This window comes from Chrysemys picta, chromosome 24 (genome assembly GCF_011386835.1).
Source record: "Chrysemys picta bellii isolate R12L10 chromosome 24, ASM1138683v2, whole genome shotgun sequence".
NCBI classification, from domain to species: domain Eukaryota; kingdom Metazoa; phylum Chordata; order Testudines; family Emydidae; genus Chrysemys; species Chrysemys picta.
The window spans coordinates 9138460-9159311 of NC_088814.1; the positions used below are offsets into that span (position 1 = coordinate 9138460).

The following is a 20852-nucleotide window of genomic DNA, read 5'->3' on the forward strand; positions in this document are numbered from 1 at the left end:
GACTTTCGACCTTGAAGGGTCATAAATCATATGGTGGACAAAAATGCAAATGTAAAATATGAATTGAGAAGTCGTATTCATATTGCATAGGCCTATAAGAACAATGTATGTTTCCTTCCAGCTCTTTGGTTTCTTAAAGGGAGAAATCTGCATAGACCATGCATGAAATGAAAGTTTGGATAACATAGGGCACAATAATTTCACACAGCTAGGAATAATGAGGTCTTTTGGTACCACTTCGCTCATGCCCCCAAGATATTTGTACTGGTTTGGTTTCCTGCTGATGCTCAGAAATGACAAGACAAATAGAAATGGAGGTGCTTATAGCTGCCAAGCCTTTCCTATTGAAAGGATTATTTAATTGCTTGTGCAAAAAGTTTAACAGATAAAGTCAAAGGCTCCAGCTATATAACTGGGAATTTAATAATGCATTTTAAGCGAATGTCAACAAATCTCTTCTTCAATTATTTTAGATCTGCCTAATTTGGACATTAACATCCACCTATTCAGACTGTTAGAACTGCTGATAGAAAATTTAAACCTCCAGGCGAAAAGGGACTCGCACAGATGATAAAGAGAAGTAAGTCTCAGTTCTAAAGAAGACAACTTCACTATACCAACATTATTTGTTCATGGTAGAACTTCATTTGCCTTATAACAATAGATTAAATAGGAGTAATTTATTGCACTCAGTTGAAGGCAACTCCACTGTGTGTATATATGTGGATGCAATAATGCCGGCTGCTAGAAAATGTATCCCTTACCTTGTGGAAAGTGACAGATTATGCAGCGCAGATCATTTTATTTTTTCCAATCTCAAATTAAGAACTAAAAATAGACACAACACCAGCGGGCAGTACACCTGGGCAATACACCTGGGCTACTTCTGCAAGGACCATACAAGCAAAACTTCCATGAGGCATCAGATTAAATACACTGAAGCACTGTTTAAAGAGTACTTTCATCCTGACGTGAAAATATTTATTTTTAGATAAGATGGCCTCCTGCCCTACCATGCTTTACAGTTGTCATTTTTTTAAATCAAAATTGCGACATTTACAATGGTTATTTCAATGGTCAGTTCGTTAAGTGTTCATTTGTTTTACGAAGAAACCCTCTGGTTGAAAAGATTTCTAAACAGTAGTTTTGTTATCAGAGAAGAAGGGAAGCAGGCTTCCACTCAGACTGGACTGTAAATGAGCAACAAACGGCAACATTTTCAAAGGGAGACGAGTGATTTGCTTAGCCAAGAGTTAAGAGCAGTTCAGGAAGGAGAGAGACCAACCAATATACTTTTAAAAATATAAACTTGACTGAGATTTTGTATTCATAATCAACAGAGCACCCAAGAACGAGAGTGGGGAGAAGGACAGAAAACCAGAGAGGAAGGGGGAGAACCCGTAGGCAGTCCCATCAGTAAACATTCACACACATTATAAATTTGGAATAAACAACTCCCAGTTTTCATTGAAGGGAAATAACCAGACTTATCATTCTTAGCAAGACTGCATAAATCAGTACATGAAAGAGTATTTGTGTGTACAAGGAGAGCTGACATTGGGAAGATTGGGGGAAAAGAGAGGTTGTTAATATACTATAACATCTTAAGAAAAGGATGTTTAAGAACTGGCTTATTAATCATCAGGTATTCAGATCACATTTTAATATTCCTTTGGCTTTTTATAACACCTTGCATCCAAGTAGCTCAAAGCATATTACAAACAATAATTTAAAAAGCCTCACCACTGCTCTAACTACTGTCCCCCTTTTGGGGATAGAAAGCTCAAGTACAGATCAGTTATGTGATTCACTCAGGGTCACACACCGAGTTAGTCATTTGTACTAGTCCTGATTCCCATTGCCCTGCTCTAACTACTGCAGAGACTGTCTCTCTAGGCACTGTAACCTGAAGCCAAGATCTCACGTGAGACTAGAATCCAAGTACAATGAGCCATTAAGAGATTTACCGTACTTATTTTTCTTTTTTTCTTCCTCTAATTTAGAATAAATAAACGGTGCCCACACACAGGCTCTCAATGGCCCCGTCAACTGTCTCAATTTACAAAACCAAAATGCCTTGTGGGTCGAAAGGAATTGACCACGCTTGCCCTGCCTTTCCTCTTTTCACCTGATTGACCATTCTGAATGCCACAGGACCTCCCACTGGCCAATCTCCCTGATCCATTGTGGGTATGGCCTTCAAAGATTCCTCTCAGGCGTGAGACCATGCAGACATTTCCTTCCTGCACACATCACCCATTCTTCCCTCGCCTCTCCTGGGTTTTCTTTAGTTAACTGCCACGTTTGCTGCAAGACTTTCTGTTTTGCTGGAGGTTCCACCAGTAATCTTTTCAGGACTAGGACTTTCCCCTCATCACAAAATGGGCACTAAGTAAATGTTGGGTTTTCACTTTCATCAGAGCACACAGAAGGTCTGGTTTAAGGAAGGAATCTGTTTATACTTGTTCAATTGTCACAAGTTTCTGTAGATGTTTACAGCAGGTTAAGTGAGGTAAGGGTGCCGGAATGCCTTCACAGTCGCATTGGCTCAGTGGCCTCTGGCTGCAGTCACTGCTCTGCATTGCACAACAAGGAGCGGGATTCAGTATCTAGCCCAGAAAGTGGAAGTTCTCATCTAGACCCACATCCCTCACCCGAGGAAAAGTCTGGGGATTCTGGGGGCTCTCTCAGTTCTGATGTCTGCTTGATTTGACAGAAGTGGGCTAGCCTCCTCCTTACGATTAGACCCTGTTTCCATGGCAATTTGATAATGTAACATGCTGGGCTTGCCCTTCTGGCAGAATGGGGACTATGCTGTAGCTCTGTTCTGGTTATGTTAGAATGAATATAGTTTTTAATCATATACACACATGGTGTCTTATTTCCTGCACTGGGCGGAGCGATGTATCTATGGTAACTTTAACGCACATTGGCTTTTCCATTGTACTGTGAGCACGGTTCTTTCAAATGCAGTATTTATCAGTGTTTCAGTTCAGTTTTTTAGTGTAATTTACTCATTATTGTTTAAGATGAAGCACTTTCTGCAGAGATGGTTACCTGCAAACCAACTGAAAAGTAGGACACATAGAACAATATATGCAACAACCAATCAGACTGGATCACACGGCTATGAAGAAATTAGCACATTTTGCCTGGCAACCAGTAAAGCAGGGCCATTAAAAGCTTGATGTGATTACAAGACACTGAAAACACATACAGTACATTTCATCTGACCATTGAATAAATGGAGTACTGCCGAATTTTCCTGGAAAATACCAGACCCCAAAATGATTCTGTTCTGGTGACAACAGAAACCATAGCACTCTTGTTTTATGATTACCAAGAAAAGTACTGGAATGGATTACATTTACAAATAATCCTATTTGTTGTAGATTTCATTTGTTTCTCATTGTTAACCAGTGAGTATGATTTGAAACTCATTTTTATATAAACAAAAACAAGAGTTGACGTTCTGCATAGTGAAAAGTTAGGAGCTGTTTGAAACAAGACTTCTGAGAAAAACAATTGTGGGATGACATCCAGGAAAAAGAGCTCTCATTTTTGATTATCATGAGCCCAGTACAGCATTCAAACACTCAACATGGTTTTTTCCCCTAGAGTTGTTTCCCTGCTTTTCACACAGAGATGCTATATTAAGGCAAGAAGAGTGATACTGGAATTTTTGCCTTTTGCTGAATGTTTACTTGAAGAAAATACTGCAGACCAATCCAAAGGGTTACAGACTCTCACTTAAATGGTATTATTGGGCTGTTCCTTGATATCATCACACACTTTAAGACAGCTGAAGCACGTGGGCAGCATTTCAGCAAGAGGAGGAGCTGTGTGAGATCATCCATCATGTGGATTCCAAACTAGAGAGTCAGTTTTGAATAGGGTTGCCAGTTTTGGTTGGACGTATTCCTAGAGGTTTCATCACATGACATAATCTTTAATTAAAGATGAATCTTTAATTCCTGGAGACTCCAGGACAATCCTGGAGGACTGGCAACCCTAGTTTGACCCACTTAGGGCTAGTCTGCACTACAAAGGCTTTGATGGTAAAGCAATATCAGCAGAGCTCCCTACTGGAGATGCAGCACAAACCAGGAATAAGAGTTCTTTTGCTAGTATAGTTAAAACACCTTCCTGAACATCATCACCTATACTGACAAAAGGCTCTTTTGCTGGTATAAACTACATCTACACAAGGAGTTTTCACCCCTAACCAGCATGCCTATATGAGCAAAACTTTGTAGTGCAGACGTGGCCTCAGATGTGGTGGCATAACCTCCCAAGCACAGCACTAAGGTGGCTCTCTAACCCAAAAAGGTTTTCATGCCACTGCTTTATACTGGGACAAAATCCTCTCTCACCTGGACCATAATCATCCTACTGACTCTACCCTTGTTCAGATAATCATTTCCATACTTCCTATTAATTACACAGGAATGGAAATCACACTGCTTGCTATTCAGGATTTTGAATATTTTGTTTGACTTATTTAATGTGTTCATTATTATTTTAATTGTTTAGCATCATAATGGTCTCAGCTGGAGAAGTAGATGATAAACGAAATGATTACAGTTGAGAATATTTTATTCAATTACTTAATATTAAGCAAATAAAATTACAATTTTAAATTTAATTAATTAAGTAAGTAAATGTCTCCTCCAGAGTTCCTGTATGGGCTTGAACAAGTTATTTCTGTGGGGAAGCACTTGCGCCCAGCTCTCTCAAGTCCAAGTCCAGTGCCTTGAACACAGGAGAACATACTTTTTCCTCATCTCAGAACACAAAAAGGGACATTCAATTAAATTGAAAGGCAGCAAATTCTAAATTGAGGAAGAAATACCTTTTCATACAATGCATGGTTAGAATGTGGAACTCATTACCACAGGATGTCATTGTAATCAAGAATTTAGCAGAGTTCAAAGACATGATGCTATAGCTAATGATGACAAAAATGTTGAACGGGGTGTCAAATCTCATACTTTGGGGCTTAAACTCATCTCTAACTATTAGGCATAAGGATGAGACTTTCATGGGGTGCAGATTCTTCCATAACTGCCAACTGCCTTGCAGTTATGGAAGAATCTTTCCCTGGCACATCTGGTGATGGCCAATGTCAGAGACGGGAACTTGGTTAGATGGACCATGCTAGAGCTCTTCTTCAAATAAACAATTGGGATGGGGAAATGAACACTAACAAACTTGCCTATTTTTCTTTAACCTCATTCTTGGAAGTGGCTGAATCATTTTCATTGACGTCTGCTTGTATAATGGAGGCATGTAAATTTTCAGTCTGAATGATTAGAATTTGACGAAGTTATAAGCAACTCAAAAAGGGACTTTCTAATGGAAAGTGTTAGACAACATTAACTATTGTTTTTGCGACCAATGCAAAATTTAGACACCCCAAGAAAATGGGGTGAGAAACGGGAGGAAAGAGTTGAAACAATAAGAAAATGTGATTTTGAACAAGTTTTTCTTATGTTCTGAAATATGCTCTTCACCCTTCATGCTCCTCTCCTCTTACAGAGTTGACCAAAACCAAACCTTTACTGCAAGGAAGGAGAGTAACAATTGATGAGATAATCCAATTCTTTCTTTACATCACTCTGCTAGTGCAAACTGGCCTTTACACGTGAGTAGACATGTAATTTAGACTCACTTTATGGCCATGTAAATGAGCCTGAGTACTATAAAGAGGCCTCGGTACAAATGAGAACAGGCCCTTAATTTACAAATAAAATAGTTTTTCAATTTGTTTGCTCTGCAAGAGAAAAAAATAGACAAAACTTACTAGAATTTACTAATCTTTAAAACATGCTATACAACCAAACCAGAAACTCATCCTTCAGCGCTCTTTAGAAAGTTTAATAAAGAAATATTCAAGCAAAGGAGATTGGTTATTTCCAAGTTTGAACACTTCCTCCCTTCAAGATTTGTAAATTACACTTCAGTACTGTAGTTTATGCAGATCACAAAATTAGGATAAGGCATATCTTTTACTTGAAAGGGAGTTATTAATGTATTACACACACAGCTCAGCAGTTCTGCTGCACTGAAGGCTTCAAAAAATACAGTACACAAACTTATTAGCTAAAAGAACTACTGTTTTTGTGACATCATAGCAGATTTCTTGCTGAATTCTATTAAATCCTTTGGCACACTCATCTTTTCGTTACCTGGTTTAAGCAGCTCCTGTTTCTTAAGAAAATGGGCAGCCCTGAACATTATACAAGCAGACGTGGAGACCCATATTATAGTAGAGTTGTTCATGTGCTTCATTGCTAGAACTCTGATCCTCTCACACATATCCGACTGACAACAGCTGCTGCACAGCAAACATTTCCTGCATCCAATCTCCCTGTCTAGCTCTGCACAAATCTCATTTTAATTCCTCCAAGCACACACGTAGCCATCAAGGATGACCACAAACATTAGTCTCCTTGGCAATTTAATTTGTTTATATAACTCTTTCACTGCTACTGCAAACTGATAGAAGTTTCTTTTCGGTTTTATATATTCTCAGTTAAAAAACAAAACTGAACGAGTTTCTTTAGATGACTCATCAACCAAAACCAATGGGAAAAAAGTCTTGTTATGAAAACTCACATTAGTGCTCAAATAGACATCAATAAAATCTTTTTACCCTGCAGTCTAAGGGAAAACGTGCTTCCACAAGCCAGACTTGCAATCTACACACTAGGGATAATGAATTACTGCAGTGTAAATTCGGTGCATGCCTGGCTGTTTGGCCACGCAATCCCCGCGGATTAACAATTTTATTTTTTAAGGTTTTATTTTATTAAGTATATTGATATCAATTATATGGGATTTTAGGTGTTAAACTGGTATTATTAAGAGGCTCATCTTTCACATGCCATGCATAACTTGGATCCCTCAGGCCCTGTTCACAATTTCTGCCAGATCTAGAAACAGTTTTCTCGATTTGTTTTTGTCAACAGTTCAGGTTTTATGGTTAAAATGGTTTTACCAGTGAGTGGCATTCAGCGTGAAAGGATAGAAACATTTCTTTAAAATGGTGGCTGAAAACACTTCTTCATTAATTGTGTCTTAATATTTAGAACTGTTTCCCTTTTTCTTCTAAAGGGAGGAAAAATTTTGTTCATCTACAACGGGGGTTCTCAAACTGGGGGGTCGGGACCCCTCAGGGGGCCGTGAGGTTATTACATGGGGTTTCGCGAGCTGTCAGCCTCCACCCCAAATCCCACTTTGCCAGCAGCATTTATAATGGTGTTAAATATATTTAAAAGTGTTTTTAATTTATAAGGGGGGTTGCACTCAGAGGTTTGCTATGTGAAAGGGGTCACCAGTACAAAAGTTTGAGAACCACTGATCTACAATCATCTTTTTTAGATTAATTTCAATGGACTGGAGTGATGTTTTATGTGATCTCTTATATAAGGGCCATAATTACCAGATACAGGAGAATGTCTCAGCCACTTCACACATACCTCTTAACCAAAACTCACAAATTACAATGAACGGGAAGGATTTTTAGGAGGAAGCTAAATTCACAGGCCCAAGTAACAAACTGTTGTTTGTCACTCATGATACTGAGAGGACATCTTGCACAATGGCCTTTAAGCTCTGTCCAACACTACAATGGTTGCTAGCTGCGGAGATGTTTTCCAAGATGGATTCTTGGAAACTATTACAGGTCATGTAATTTTGCCAGTTCATGCTGACCTGTGTTATGGGAAGAAACTTTTTAAATGTATCAGAGGGGTAGCCGTGTTAGTCTGAATCTGTAAAAAGCAACAGAGGGTCCTGTGGCACCTTTGAGACTAACAGAAGTACTGGGAGCATAAGCTTTCGTGGGTAAGAACCTCACTTCTTCAGATGCAAGTAATGGAAATCTCCAGAGGCAGGTATATATCAGTGTGGAGATAACGAGGTTAGTTCAATCAGGGAGGGTGAGGTGCTCTGCTAGCAGTTGAGGTGTGAACACCAAGGGAGGAGAAACTGTTTCTGTAGTTGGATAGCCATTCACAGTCTTTGTTTAATCCTGATCTGATGGTGTCAAATTTGCAAATGAACTGGAGCTCAGCAGTTTCTCTTTGGAGTCTGGTCCTGAAGTTTTTTTGCTGTAAGATGGCAACCTTTACATCTGCTATTGTGTGGCCAGGGAGGTTGAAGTGTTCTCCTACAACTCTAACTCAGGAACCAACCCATGCAACAAACCTCGATGCCAACTCTGCCCACATATCTACACCAGCATACCATCACTGGACCTAACCAGATCAGCTACAACATCACCGGCTCATTCACCTGCACGTCCACCAATGTTATATATGCCATCATATGCCAGCAATGCCCCTCTGCTATGTACATTGGCCAAACTGGACAGTCACTACGCAAGAGGATAAATGGACACAAGTCAGATATCAGGAATGGCAATACACAAAAACCTGTAGGAGAACACTTCAACCTCCCTGGCCACACAATAGCAGATGTAAAGGTTGCCATCTTACAGCAAAAAAACTTCAGGACCAGACTCCAAAGAGAAACTGCTGAGCTCCAGTTCATTTGCAAATTTGACACCATCAGATCAGGATTAAACAAAGACTGTGAATGGCTATCCAACTACAGAAACAGTTTCTCCTCCCTTGGTGTTCACACCTCAACTGCTAGCAGAGCACCTCACCCTCCCTGATTGAACTAACCTCGTTATCTCCACACTGATATATACCTGCCTCTGGAGATTTCCATTACTTGCATCTGAAGAAGTGAGGTTCTTACCCACGAAAGCTTATGCTCCCAGTACTTCTGTTAGTCTCAAAGGTGCCACAGGACCCTCTGTTGCTTTTTAAATGTAGCTATTGAAAACCTTTTAAAATAGCCCTAATCCTGAAGGATGAACTGTAATTTGTGGGTTTCGCTTAAATGACATGCATGAAGTCTGAGAGACACTATTCACACTCCTCCAGTACCGGTGGCTCTTATAAAAGGGATCATATAAGGCATCATATTTAGTAATTTACTATGAAAATAGAAAAATGCATCAATTCAATCTGTTCCAAAAGAGTGACTGAAAAGGGACAAAGAAGATCGGATTGTGATGATGTCATTTAGGGCATGTCTACACTGCAACTAGACACCCGGGGCTGGCCCATGCCGGCTGACTCGGGCTCCAGCTAGGTCAGCTGGTACGGGCCACCCTTGGGTTTTTAGTTTCAGTATAAACATACCCTTAGTGTGCTGATAACAGGGACTGAACAGAGTTGATGAAGCAAAACACACAGGTATTCTGCTGGTCACTGCCATGGACAGCTGGGTTCCTCATGCAGCCCCTTGATGTGCCTCATGTGGCAATCATCACTATGTTGCCAGATCGCTTTAAGAATCAGTATTTTACATTGTATCATGCTTCTGTGATGGCCATTGAGAGACCAGTGTTACAGCAAACCCTGTTGCAGATCTGGCTTTTTGAGTGGGGACAGGCCCTGAACAGTGCCCAGAAAGTAGCACTGTGGTGGTTAAACTGGGGGCTACTTTGATTCAGACACTGAAGTTAGTCACCCTCACCCGATATCTGCCTACGCATAGCTACCAGAAAGTTCTTCAGAAACTATTCAAAATCAGTTTAACATATACAGTATTAAACTGTAGAAAGCATCCCTTTCAACTGCAAACCTTACTCCACCCAACAGGATACAGTGACTGTGAAATAAAACACTAACACTACAAAATCCCTTCCCGATAATAGTAATATCTGCATATGGCAAATATTATCCTTGCTCTGAAATTGCAGATAAAGAACGGAGGGCACTGCCAGGGCCGGCTCTGGCTTTCTGTCCACCCCAAGCGGGAAAAAAAAAAACCCTGCAGCGCGACCGGAGCGCGGGTGCAGGGGGACTCCCTGCCCTGCAGATGTGCCCTGGCTAGCGGGGGGAGGGGAAGGGAGTGGGGGGAGAGAGAGAAGGAGGGCGGCCAGGGCTTCAGCGGGGCGCTGCCACGTGGCCCCTCCCGCCATGCTCCCTGCCGGGAGGGCTCCACACTGCTACGGTCGGCGGGGAGGGAAGGACGCGGGTTGCCCTGCCGGCTTGCTGCAGGGCGCTCCCATCCTCCACGCCGCTGCCCCCTACAGGGCGGCCAGAGCGGAACAACAACAACAACAACAGCGGCTGTGCCGCCCTAGGATTGGGCGGAATGCCGCCTCCTATAAGCTGCCGCCCCAAGCACCAGCTTGCTCGGCTGGTGCCTGGAGCCGGCCCTGGGCACTGCAGTTTCAATGTAATGTTTGAACAGCCACCATCACCAACCATCCATAGCCTATATTTCCTTATCATTCAAATCAACAAAGACCAGGAAATACAAAAGGGGCATTAAAATTGCATAGGATATGGGGGAGAAGGGGGAGGGAAGAAGCAGGACAACCAAGCATATAAGTTCCTCAAAGTCTTTTCAACTGAGTACGCTTAGAAAAACTCTTACGTATACATATTTCATTAAAGTACAACTGAAACCAAATAATATATACAACTGTTTTCATTCTAGCATACCACCTGTACAAACAATAGTTCCTTCCTTTCAAACTGATTTACAATCCAAAACCATTTTTTCAAAATGGATCACAAACATCATATTTTGTTTGAATTTAATCCAATTTTGCACAAAACAGAAATGTTAATTTAAATCAAGCACATGATTATTTCACATAAAACACATTTATGTTAAAGCAAAACATGCCACTTACATGGCCAAGAGTCTGTTATGCATAAATCTAAGGTAGTACTGTATTACTATTAATAAGATGCTGGCTGACATAGGAAAATAACTGGAAGAGCTGGCTAAGGGACAGAGAGATGTCAATGTTCATTCCATCGATGGGATCCATCCATTGTTTATCAAAGACATCTGCACATTTAGGGTCCTTTAGGATCCCTTGCTGTTCCTGGATTCTCAGATATCTGTAGTGACACACCGTGCCTTTTTTTCTTCTATGATTTTTTTTCTCTTTCCAATGGGAGGTCTCTTTTTGTTATTAATCTAAACTGCTCATTAACGGATGAAAAACAGCAAACAGTTGATGTACGATCAGGTACAAAATATTATAAAAATGTAGTCTAGTGTAAACAACTGCACCTCTGAAAACAAACTGTTTTCTATGGGAGATCAATTTAATACTCATATGAACTTCACTGTGGGGTGATGAGTTAAGATGTTACTGTGACACAAATGGATTAATAAATGACTATTGTTTGACGCACAGTGTATCCACTTAAAACATCTCTCTGTAGGTAGTTTGGGAAGAAGGTGGTATCAGGGGAAGGCTGAAGAGAATGTTTTTACGACGTATAACTGGCTATTAACATGCTTGAGATTTAAAACAGTACCCAGTTCCTAGCTGTGTTACTCCTTTACTTCCAAAGTCCTCTTCAGCGTACAGTACTTAAAAACAAGCCTTTGGAAATGTTCTTGCTTCATTGTTTTGTCATTCCTAAATGATCCAAGTGGCTGGTTAATTTTGTTTATGGGTCTGTTGTAATAAAAGCCAGAACACCAACATAAGCTGCCAATGTGTCTCAAAGCAGTAACATATGAAACATGTCTTCTTTGGTACTTGTCAAATCTGCGAATGCAGTGTTCACTAATCAGAACAATTATACTTTATTGCTATAACCGTATCCGTTTCCAGTGAAGGTAACAAGAGTGAATCCCTCCTCTAGGAACCTCACTCCCAAACTGTGCTGAATGCTATTCTGTTGTATGGGTTTCATCTCTGAGCAAACGACTCTGGCTTGTTCCATAAACTCATTTTTCTATTAACTACCGCAATAATGCTGTTCATAATTATTCACAGTATGTTTTGGACAATGTATCATAAAATATGCAGATTAAGTAAATAATGAATGCTGTAGATATGATGGGAAGATATTTAGGCACTTATTCTCAGGTCATCTTCTAGAATGAGTAAGATTGGGAGAGGTTAACAGGGAATACTGTCAAAATATTGGCTTTTAAAATGCCACACAGGTTGATGAGCCAAGCTGGGTGAATAGTAAAGCAAAATTATTTGTGAACTTGTTTGCCTAATCCAGATCTTATTTCAGTCCATGTCTGCAAACTTTATTATTATGACTATTATTATTGTTATTATTTTGCCCCTGGGGGGGGGTATTAGGTGTTACACAAGTGTATATGGGTGTTCATGTACAAACTCACTAATTCACATGGGGATGAGCACATATATTTGAATACCTGCACTCGTGCCAGAAGTGGTTGCCTGGCCACCATAAATGGAGACAGTGCCAAAATGTTCATTTTAGCAGGGGTGAAAAGTCTCCTAAAGTTTGTGCATTTTGAATTACAGGATTAAACTGAAATGGTAATTGCACTTTGTTGTAAAGTGCTAGAATCTTCTAGCCTGCTCTGAAGTAAAAGTGGCCAATGTGAGCTTAGTTCTGAGAGTTCTAAAAGAACAAGTTTAAAAAATGGGCTGCCTGACCTTTTCTATAGATCCCTTTAAAAGAATTAATAAAGCAGTAGGATGTCTGAAATTTATGTGTTTACCTTTTTGTGGTTGCAACTCGTGTATGACTACTATTTAAAGTTTAAAACATTAATTTTCTTATATATCTATATCACACTGGCTTTCGTGAACAAAATAAATATTACAACATTAGCATGAGGAATAACAAAGAGAGAAGGTGACCTGGGTGTTGAGTGCAGCAGAGTAGTCCTTTACCGGGAGACCCTTTTCACATACTCCAGCCACAGAAGATGGAGCAAGGTGTCTGCTTTGTGGAGCTCCTTCATTATAAACAGATAGAGCTGCTGATAGGTTGCTCTTCAGGAAAGTTCCCTCAATTCTGGAACTTGGTCTGCCAGAGCGTGAGTTTTGTTACATAACTGCTGCAAGGCTTATCTTTTTCCTCAGGCAACAGGGAGGAGGTTGGTGAGGGATGGAGGGGCCTTCTTATCACACAGTTCCCTTGATCTTTCTTCAGATCCTTAATGTTACTTCAGGCAAACACATACCATTATGTAAAGTTAGGTATCTTCTGTGTACCCCAAATTCAATTTTCTTACAACTTTGCTGATAAATATGCTACAGATATTGTGGCATCATTATCTACCAGATGTCTGGTCTTGTGTGTGAGGACGGTCCCTCAGACTCAACCAGAAAAACACTAAAATTCTAACTCTTAAGCCTAAGCTCCCTCATGGTTTCATCTGTCTTCCGCCTATGACTGCTGTGCACAGTTATAGATAATTTGGAGCTGAATTGTACCCAATTCTGAAAGTAAAAAAATAAAAAGTAGGCAGATTCCTGTAACGCTGCAGTGCAGCCCTAAGTCTGGAGGCAGAGCACAGGGGCTATATGGAAATGTACAACAGAAGTAAACCCTATATAAGAAACCTGATTGGACCCTCCCTCTCAAAGTGTGTTTCATTTAACTTTATATTTCTCTCTTTCTAATTTGTATATTACTTTTCTTCTTCTAGTGATGACTGAAAAGTGTTCAGAGCTTTTGATGTGCTCGCTTCTGTCTCAGCTTGATCTCAAGATTGTTTCTTGGCATTGTTTCTGCAAGACTAGATCATTCTTTGTTGCCTTGTGTGATCACAGAATACCAGAGTCGGAAGAGACCTCAGGAGGTATCTAGTCCAACCCCCTGCTCAAAGGAGGACCAATCCCCAAACAGATTTTTACCCCAGTTTCCTAAATGGCCCCCTTAAGGATTGAACTTACAACCCTGGGTTTAGGAGGCCAATGCTCAAACCACTGAGCTATCCCTCCCTCCCCAGTTCAGAAACTGGCTGCTGGGTTCCTTTGAGGAGGGTATGCGAGAAAAAAAGAATGTGAACATATTCCCACTTTAAGAAACCACTTTATAGGTGACCAATTAAACACTGAATCTATCAGCAAATTGCTTTTACTCTGGAAGAGCAGAGGAACTGTTCCCACCATACTCCATTTGTGGTGTACATCACCACAAAGCGGATGATAGGAGGCAAGGCCAGGGTTGGTACAGTCTGTACTCTTTTCTTTAGCCTTCTGAGGGCAGTATATCTTGCTAATTTCAGTTGTTGGGTTGAGTGTGCGGGTAACTGGGTGGTGTTGGTGACTTACAACATACATGAGGTCAGACTAGATGACCTGGTGGTCCCTTCTGGCTTTACATTTTCTATGACTCTTACCAGCACCAAGGAGCTTGAACTGCACCCTAGTCAGGGTAGTGTCTAGATAGCAAAACTTAGCCCTTAGATTTCACATTGCCAAAGTAAAAAGCAAAGGCTGCTCCTTCAAACTGCATCTGCACTCACTGTGCCCACAAAAAAGCCATTTGTATGTGTTTACGCAACACTGGCCTCATCTTTGAAAATGCATCTTTTACTGTTTAAGGAATTCAGAATTAACACTTGCTGCAGATTTTCATTTGTGCTTATTTTATCCTTTCCAAAGGAGGAGAATGGATGGGGTCTAGTATTTGTATGGGTGTTTTTTATTTTTATTATGTATTTAGGATGTGGCCAAAATAATGCGAGATCGGATATTTCATCTCATGCATGGCAGAGATATGGAGGAGAAAACATTAGATTTTTTTCAAATGCCAAAGCAAGGTACCTGAGGCGACTAGCGTGGAAAGTGGTATAGAATATAAAATAAAGGGGATTATGTGCATAACTGGATGGGATGGAATAGGAAGAAAACATACTTGAATGCACAGTTTTCAATTCTTTGGAACAATAAAATAGCAAACCAAATGGATTGATAGGGTTCTGAATTGTAAATCTAAGTGCAAAAGATTTTTCAGAGGCTGAGGGATAATTTTAATAGTGATTGCTCTTGAATTGTAACCTTTTCTTCGATCAAAAATTGCAAGCCCTTTTCATTTAGTACAATACAATGGAACTTGCATAATCTTTCCAAACAGCGGAAATGGTCTGCATGGTGAGGGAAGAAAGGTCGCATATTTTTAACAGTCATCCCAAACTGTAATTTGATTGCCTGGGGACAGGTGAGTAGAACAAAAACGGAAACTACAGTAAGCCACCTGCTTGCTTGATTGCTATTGGCATCTTATTTGAAAATAGGAAGTGCCATAATCATAAAGGACTCCTGGATTAGCTTTGTGACCTCCTCAAACATCTTGGTCATCAGGGCCTCCTATACTATATAAGAGGATTAGGTCTGGTCCACACACAGATTTTGCACCAGTATAACTTGGGGTGTGATTATTATTTTTTTTTACCCATTCAGAGGGTGCCTCTGTCAGCCAGCGCCCTTTCCTGGCTATGCATGATGTCACGATGAGTCTACCTCAATTTCTCTCATTCTGCTAACAATCATTTGGCCTGTACCAGATGGCTTCCTCTTATGATTCCAGCCGGGTCATTTATCTCCCCTTTCAGGCCAATAAAAAGTCTGACAGAGCAGGAGTCCAGTGACCCTAGAGAAGGATCAATAAGCCCAGGCCCCCACAGTACCAAGGGATTTTACTATTCCTTTTGCTGGGGATGGCAGGGGAACCTAAGCCCACCCACTCTGCTGGAGTCCAGCCCAGAGACCCTGTGTTAAGCAGCTCCTCACAGTCCCTTGCTGCTCCCTACCTCACCTCTCTTGTAGGCCTTTTCCAGATTCATGTTCTCTGATTCTCCCTCACTGGAAGTCTGATCTCCTCGGCAGCTTCCTGCTAGCCTGCTGCTGCAGGAGTATCCGCTGGGCAATCCCTCAGTCTGTCTGGCAGTCCCCCCTCTCCTCTGAGCCGCAATTTCTTATCCCCCAGCTGTTGCTGGCCCAGCAATTCGCCCCAGCTAAGGATGTAGCTGGCCCACCTGTTTGTGCCTTGGTGGCCATGGAAGGATGGGGTCTGTACACCTATGGCATTACCGATATAGTTATACTGGTACAACCCCTAGTGAGGACACAGTTATACCGGTATAGCTTATTCCTCTTCCCATATGGAAACAAGCTCTACCGGTATAAACATATTTATAGCAGTATAATTGCATCCACACTAGGGGGTTGTATTGTTCTACCTGGACAGACATAGCTACAGCTAGTATTGCTAACTTTTTAATCACACAAAAGCGAACACCCTTGCCCCACCCCCTGCCCTGTCCCTTCCCTGAAGCGCTGCCATGCCTTTTCTCCGAGGCCTCGTCACCCCTTCCTCTGTTGCTCTCTCCCCCCACATCCTCACTCATTTTCAGTGGGCTGGAGCATGGGGTTGGGGTGCAGGAGAGGGTGAGGGCTCTGGCTGGGGGTGCGGGCTCCATGGTGGGGCCAGGGTGCAGGAGGGGGCTCCGGGCCGGGGTTTGAGATGCAGAAGGGGGTGGGGGCTCCGGCTGGGGGTGTAGGCTCTGGATGAGTGGTTTGAGGTGCGGGGGGGGGGTGAGGGGTTGGAGCCAAGGGGTTCGGACAGTAGGAGCAAGCTCAGGAATGGGGCAGGGGGCTGGGGTACAGGAGGGGGTGCAGGCTCTGGCTTGGGGTGTGGGCTTTGGGGTGGGGCCAGGGCGCGGGAGGGGCCTCTGGGTCGGGGCTTGAGATGCAGAAGAGGGTGAGGGCTCCGGCTGGGGGTGTGGGCTCTGGGTGGAGCTGGGGGTGAGTGGTTTGGGGTGCAGGAGGGAGCTCTGTGCTGGAGCCAAGGGATTCGGACAGTGGGAGCGGGCTCAGGAATGGGGCAGGGGGCTGGGGTACGGGAGGGGGTGCAGGCTCTGGCTCGGGGTGTGGGCTCTGGGGTGGGGATGAGGGGTTTGGGGTGTGGGAGCAGGATCACGGCATGCAGGAGGGGGTGCGGGCTATGGGAGGGAGTTTGGGGGTGGGACAGGGCTCAGAGCAGGGGGTTGGGGTGCAGGACGGGGTGTGGGCTCCAGGAGGGGATTCCAACCAAGGGCAGGGGGTTGTGGTGCGGGTGCCAGCTCCCAGTCCACGGGCCAGTGGGGCTAAGGAAGGCTCCCTGCCTCTCCTGGCTCCCGGAAACGGTTGGCACGTCCGGCTCCCAGGCACAGGGGTGGCCAGGCAGTTCTGCCCAACGCGCGCTGTCCGTACACACAGGCGCCACACCCACAACTCCCATTGGCTGTGGTTCCCGGCCAGTGGGAGCTGCGGAGCCAGCAACTGGGGTGGGGGCAGTGCGTGGAGCTTCCCTGATCGCCCCTACATGTAGGGGCCACAGGGATATGATGGTTGCTTCTGGGAGCCGCAGGGGGCCTGCCTTAGCCCTGCTGCGCCGCCGACCAGACTTTTAACAGCCCAGGGGTCAGCGGTGCTGATCGAAGCCGCCAAGGTCCCTTTTTGACCGGGCGTTCCAGTCTAAAACCGGACTCCTGGCAACTCTAGTTACAGCAGTACATTTTATGTGCAGACAAGGCCTTATGTTGTTTAACAGAGACGGGATCCTTTGAAAATAAAGAGCCGCACACAGCAAGGAGCATGAAAACAGATGCTCTTTGTGGATGTGGCATGTTTTTCGCAGGATGCTGAGTCCACAGCTCTGGTTGGTTATTTTCTGGCTGCGGGGAGGCTGTTTGCTCATATCCCTGTATTTTTAAAATTATATCAAAATCAACAAAAGGGCAGGATAGAATATTTTTCCCTTTTGATATAAATCTAAATAAATACATAAAAAGAGCGTCCTTTCTGATTAGCATATTGATAATTCACACACGGCATTCACTCATTTCCCAAACAGCTGGCGGTTGTTCTACACAGCATGTAACTGAGAACAGGCTGGCTGCCATTTTGTTTCCTTTTCCTGTAATGTGGATAGTATTTCACTGACCACAAAGAGTCCTGGTGCTATACACTGACTGTCCCATTCCACTTTCTTCTTTTCTCTCCCTTACTTGTTTATTTAAATAAAAGGGCTTTTCTCTGCAATCCGGCAATGTGCACTATGGAGGTGTGATTTCTAATGCGCTCTGTCTACGTAGACCCTGTTGGTGCACACTAAAAGTTCCCTAGTGTGTTTTAACATCATGCTGTATGAAAAAATACTATGTCAGCAAAAAATGCTGTAGGGAATTCTGAGTGTGCACCAGCAGGGTCTACATGGACCAGTTATTGTACAATATGTTAGTGGGCTGTAGAAATCACTTCCCTGTACTGCATGTTGGCGCACCATCTAGGTAAGCCCTAAAGATTCCAGGTTGTGGATTCTGATTAGAAGTAGAGATTGCTGAATGCCTTTCTGTGAAGACTGCACAGTGAGAGAGACTGCTATTAATTTTAGAAAAGTGAAATGATATTTCCTCATGCAGTAAAGGCCAGATCCCCGAGAGTCTATGTATACCTGCAAATACTCCTTACCTTGATTGAGTGGGTTATGTCTACGATTATCTACATGGGAGGGATACTTCTTGATTAAAAGTGGGAGAACTCTGTTTTCTTGTTTAAATTAATTCAGTTTACACAATGCAAACATACCACACAGCATTAGATAAACAGAAGAAAAAACAACTTTTAACATGGCATGGCACTTTTGTAGCCGGCGTTGCAAGGTATTTACATGCCAGATATGCTAAATATTCGTATGCCCCTTCATGCTTCAGCCACCATTCCGGAGGACATGCTTCCATGTTGATGATGTTCATTAAAAAAATAATGCGTTAATTAAATTTGTGACTGAACTCCTTGGGGGAGAATTGCATGTCCCCTGCTCTGTTTTACCCGCATTCTGCCATATATTTCATGTTATAGCAGTCTCGGACAATGACCCAGCACATGCTATTTGATTTACTAACACTGTCACTGCAGATTTGACAAAATGCAAAGAAGGTACCAATGTGAGATTTCTAAAAATAGCTACAGCACTCGACCCAAGGTTTAAGAATCTGAAGTGCCGTCCAAAATCTGAGAGGGACGAGGTGTGCAGCATGCTTCCAGAATTCTTAAAAGAGCAACACTCAGATGTGGAAACTACAGAACCACCAAAAAAGAAAATCAACCTTCTGCTGGTGGCATCTGACTCAGATGATGAAAATGAACATGCATCGGTCCGCACTGCTTTGGATCATTATTGAGCAGAACCTGTCATCAGCATGGACGCATGTCCTCTGGAATGGTGGTTGAAGCATGAAGGGACATATGAACCTTTAGCACATCTGGCACATAAATATCTTGCGACGCCGGTTACAACAGTGCCATGAGAACGCCTGTTCTCACTTTCAGGTGACGTAAACAAGAAGCGGGCAGCATTATCTCCTGCAAATGTAACCAAACTTGTTTGAGCGATTGGCTGAAGTAGGACTGAGTGCACTTGTAGGCTCTAAAGTTTTACATTGTTTTATTTTTGAATGCAGTTTTTTTTTGTATGTAATTCGACATTTGTAAGTTCAACTTTCATGATAAAGAGATTGCACTACAGTACTTATATTACGTGAATTGAAAATACTATTTCTTTTGTTTTTTTTACAGTGTAAATATTTGTAATAAAAAAAATATAAAGTGAGCACTGTACACTTTGTATTCTGTGTTGTAATTGAAATCAATATATTTGAAAATGTAAAAACATCCAAAAATATTTAAATAAATGGTATTCTATTATTGTTTAACAGTGTGATTGATTTTTTTAATCGCTTGACAGCCGTAGTACTTATTAATGAAAACAACTATAATGAGAGAGGCAAACAAATGTTCCATGGACACTAAAATCCATTCTTATAATAGACATCTGTAGTGCATCTGTTTATCCAAAGAGGAGCTACTGGGTCAGTTTCATTCCAAGTCCTGCTTAGGGAATAAGAGAAACTGAAGAGCTTATCCAAGGAGGCCCACTGTTCTTTATCTGCCAAAATATGATTGGGTTTGACTTTTATTTTGGTTTCTGGGGAAAGACCTATACTGAGACCTCTTCTAAACTTAGCTCTCTATTTATAAAGTCGCTTAGTTGATGAAATACTGGATTTCTCAACATTTATCATACATTTAAACATTCTCTCAGAAGATAAAAGAAATACATCTAGAGACCTACTGACATTTTTGAAGCAACAGAAGTACCCCAAATCAGCGACCGCATCAGAGGAAACCTGCTAGAAAAACACTGTAAGGGCCTTTTAGAGATTTTTTAAGTGCAACAGCAGGATTGGGAAAATTGAAAAATATCCAAAAGGCTTCAGAAAACTATAAAGAGACTGGGAGTTCTGCAGAGGGAAGAGGAGCCTGTCATCATGAATCAAAAAGGGTGAAAGGATGTTTAGCTCCACCAACTTGCAAGAAAGAAATTGGACGAGGAGACAAAGGCTAATAACTTAATAAGGACATCTCAAAAAGCTTCCCTGAAGAAGTTTGGGGATCAGAAATATCTTCTCCCATATCAAAAAGAGAAAGACAATACTGAGACATTAGTGTTTCACGATCAGGCTGGGTTTCTTTCTGCATTTATAAAGGCAGCTTGAGAATGGTCTTGTGCACTAATTTCAGGCACTAAACTGGATTTTTTGCAGACTTGATGAAATTCAGAGCTGGAATGGTTTGACTAGCTAGCATGATGAATTGCTCTAATTCACCTCAAAGGACGTTAGATCTGAAGCATAATCTAACTGTCATTGTAAATGTTCAATGCTGTTTTTAAGAAGAAAAATTCAGCTAATCTGGTGGCAAGATTTGGATATTCTACCTTTTTAAAAGCGAAGTGTTAATATACAAATACTACATTCACCTTTTTCTTTCTTTTTTCAAACTCAGAAAAACTATCCTAAGTAGGATGACCAGATGTCCCGATTTTATAGGGACAGTCCCAATTTTTTGGTCTTTTTCTTATATAGGCTCCTATTACCCCCCACCCTGTCCCGATTTTTCACACTTGCTCTCTGGTCACCCTAATCCTAAGGAAGGGAAGACAGTGGCACATATCAGTCACTGGAATGGCACT

The 20852-nt window shown here is 42.0% G+C and overlaps 1 protein-coding gene across 1 annotated transcript in view; it reads right to left on the reverse strand.

Moving 5' to 3' along the window:
• TANC2 (tetratricopeptide repeat, ankyrin repeat and coiled-coil containing 2) overlaps positions 1 to 20852 on the reverse strand; it is a 508124-nt gene that overhangs the window by 122464 nt on the left and 364808 nt on the right.